General features: G+C 48.9%; 1 pseudogene; it reads right to left on the bottom strand.

The window, feature by feature from the left end:
* Positions 1-459: 459 nt before the first annotated feature.
* On the bottom strand, positions 460-3,054 carry LOC101148207 (LIM domain kinase 2-like; annotated as a pseudogene).
* Between the last annotated feature and the right edge of the window lie 585 nt (positions 3,055-3,639).

Here is a 3,639-nt window from a genome sequence, read left to right on the forward strand (position 1 = left end):
TCCTGGGGAGATAGAAGAGATGGCTTGTTCTGCTTCTTTTTTGTTTGCGTTTTGAGACGGAGTTTTGCTCTTGTTGCCCAGACTGGAGTACAATGGCACGATCTCGGCTCACTGCAACCTCCACCTCCCGGGTTCAAGCAATTCTCCTGCTTCAGCCTCCTGAGTAGCTGGGATTACAGGCATGTGCCGCCACACCCAGCTAATTTTTTGTATTTTTAGTAGAGATGGGGTTTCTCCATATTGGTCAGGGTGGTCCCCAACACCTGAACTCAGGTGATCCGCCTGCCTCGGCCTCCCAAAGTGCTGGGCTTACAGGCGTGAGCCACCGCACCCTGCCGGCTTGTTCTGCTTCTAAACAAGCTGCCAATCCACAGGAAGCCCGAAAAACCCTGCTCACAGCAGGAATGGGGTACAGAGGAGCAATGCTGGCTGTGGAACACCCCCTTGCGGGGGCCAGGTCTAGTGGGGTGAGTCTTGGATCAGGCCGTACTGCATGCTCACAGTGTGGTCCAACTCCTCCAGCCCTACAGGCGGCGGGATGCCCAGCTCCCCCAGGTACAGAGAGTCCTCCAGTTTTGAGAATGCCAGTCTGTTCTCGGGCTCCAGTCTGCAGTAGATCATGGCCAGGGGGAAGAAGGTTGGAGGGCAGTCTGCGGGGACAGACTTCTCCCAGAAAAGCATCATGCTGAGGCCAAAGTCCAGTGTTTGGGGAAGGAAATCGGGATCTGCATACACCTGCCCAATGGTCTCTCAGAGAACGATCCCAAAAGAGAATACATCCACATTTCGTCATAGCTCTTTCCATTCAGCATCTCAGGTATCATCCAGTAGAGGTTTCCCACCACCATGTAGCACTTCTTGAAGTTGTTCTTGTGCAAGGTACGTTTCTTGGTGGTGGCCATTCTGGAGGCAATGCCTTTGGCCAAGCTGACTTCCTGCTGCCAGGGGAACGGGTCCACACTTTGCAGAAGGTCCTTCAGCATGCCCCCCTCAATGTCCTCTCAGCAGGTTCAGCTTCTTGTCCTTGTACAGCACGCCAATGAACTTGAGCACATTGGGGTGGTCCAGGCTTCACGTCACTTTCACTTCAGTCAGAAAAGTCTTCTGGTTCTCCTCATCACATCGCACTAATTCCTTCATGACCAACACTTTGCCTGTGGCTTTGTGTGTCACTTTGATAGCCTGCCCAAAGAAGCCCTTCCCCAGGACCTCCCCGTGGATCAGGTCACAGGACCGGAAGATCTGCTTTGAGTAAGTGCTGGAACAACAAAGGGATTCCCAGCAGCTGATGTCACGGCTGAGCAGCAGGGGCTCCTTTGGAGAGCTAGGGCTAGGGGACTTGGAGATGCTGTTACTGAGTCTTAGGGAGCATCTTCTCAGCGTCCCCTCCAGATTATTCTTGGTGTCCAGGGTGCTGAGGGCGTGAGGGTGTCCAGCATTCTGCGTGTGGGGAGAGAGCCAGGCATCCAGCCGCAGCTGGGCTGGGGACCGGGAGATGGGGTCATGTTCAATCAACAGCAGAAGTGTCTGGCTCATCTGGCTAATTGCATCCTCCAACTCCTTTACTTGGAGTGTGTGGGTGGGGGTTCCACTGATCTCCAGGATGTGGTCCCTGGGGTGGATGGTATTGCGGCTGTTGGGACTGATGTGCATCTGGTTGACCTCTTTTACTTGCACGGTGGTAACATAGTTGGAGCAGGCATTCTCCACGGACACGGAGAAGCTCCGCCTGCCCTCTGTGATGGCCAGCATGGACATGAGCATGACAGAGTAGGGCAGCTGGTCCTGAATGGACTCTGTGGAGAGTATCTCAAATATGGGTGCCAGCACCACCTCATTTGTTGCACTTTCCACAGTATAGGGTGACACGCAGCACCAGGGCGTATGCATCCCCATCCTCAATGGTCACCTTATAGCTCATACAGGCAAAGCATTCTGGATGGTACTTGAACTCCCTATTAGCAGCAGCAAATCTGCATGGGTCTGCAGCAACCTCAATTCTTCCTCCTCAGAAGAAATAATTCGACTGAGGGGCATAAGAGAGAGTGAGAGACCAAGGCAAGTTTAAGAGCAGGAATGAAAGTTTATTAAAAAGCTTTAGAGCAGGAATGAAAGGAAGTAAAGCACACTTGGAAGAGGGCCAAGCAGGAGACTTCAGAGATCAAGTGTGCAGTTTGACCTTTGACTTGGGGTTTTACATGTTGGCATTCTTCTGGGGTCTGCATCTTGTCTCCCCTGATTCTTCCCTTGGGGTGGGCTGTCCGCATGTGCAGTGGGCTGCTAACACTTGGGAGGGGCTGCATGCACAGTGTGTTTACTGAAGTTGTGCACATGCTCACTTGAGGTGCTTTTCCCCTTACCAGTCGAGCATTCCTAGAGGAAGGTCATAGACCAGTTAAAGTCCACCATTTTGCCTCCTAGTGCACATGCTTGAGCCCACTCACCCAACTCCTGAGATCTTATCAGGAAGCTGCTGATCACCAGTTTCAGGGTTTTTTTTTTTAATGTGTTGGGAGACTGCCTTTCCCTGGTACGAGCTGCAACCAATTATTATTTTAGACGGTTAACAACTGCCCGACCATCACCTAGTGGTCACCTGACATTCCTGGTGTGGAGGAGCCCTCTCCTGCCCTGCACATGTCTGATTAACCACCTACTATAACATCTCCAGCCACTATAATGGGCCCTGTCATCAGCAGGGAGCACCCATGACAGAACTCCCCAAATGTCTCCTAGTAGTCCTGTGGCAGTAGAGCTTCCCGTCCTTCTCATAGTACCACCCGATGAGGGAATCCTGGCATTCTGAACACGGGAAGCAACAGCTGTGCCAGGCTTCATTGACAGTCCTGTATCACCATTGGCTTGGAGCAATGTGGTCCCCACAGCCCTGACACCTCCAGACATCTTCACCTTGGTCCTGGCATTACCACTCGTTGAGTGACCTGGACAACTTCATTTTCTTCCCTAAGCCCCAGTTTCTTCATATGTAAAATGAGGAGATTGTACATTATCTCAAAAGTCTCTCCTGGCTCTAGCACCCACCAGTGCAGACATGGTCCCAGGAGCGTAGAAATGGGGAGGAGGAAGCAGGGCCGCAGCAGCACCAATAAGCTCCCACCTCTGCCTAGGCGAGGGAGGACCTCAACCCCAGGCACGAATGGGCAGATTTTTAAATCTATGATTAATCTAGGATTCCTTTGAGTAAGACTTCAAAAAATAACTTTAATATTAGAAAAGGGTTTGGTTGTTTTCCTAATAAATGTGAAAGTAAAACATTAGATCATTTTTCATGGTTTGAGCTTTAATCTGATATTTAATTATGTTTCTGCTTTGCTACAATCAATGAAAGTATGTTGCTTTTGTTTTTGAAATCTTGACATCAACCCAGGATAAATGAATAAAATTTCAAAAAATTAATTTGCTAACACAAAAGGCTTTAGTTATTTTACTTTTAAATGTAAAGTTACAGAATAGCCACCATTACATAATTTGAGCTTTAATAAACTCTAATAAGAAACATATCCTTGTTTAAAATATTAGAACATAATGGCTCTATGCACATTGATTTTCTTCTTTTCTATAACTACTATGCATTTTGATTCAAAATTAGTTTTTACAGGATTTCTTTTATAAATTATT

The sequence above is a fragment of the Gorilla gorilla genome, chromosome X (assembly GCF_029281585.2).
Source record: "Gorilla gorilla gorilla isolate KB3781 chromosome X, NHGRI_mGorGor1-v2.1_pri, whole genome shotgun sequence".
In the NCBI taxonomy this organism is placed as follows: domain Eukaryota; kingdom Metazoa; phylum Chordata; class Mammalia; order Primates; family Hominidae; genus Gorilla; species Gorilla gorilla.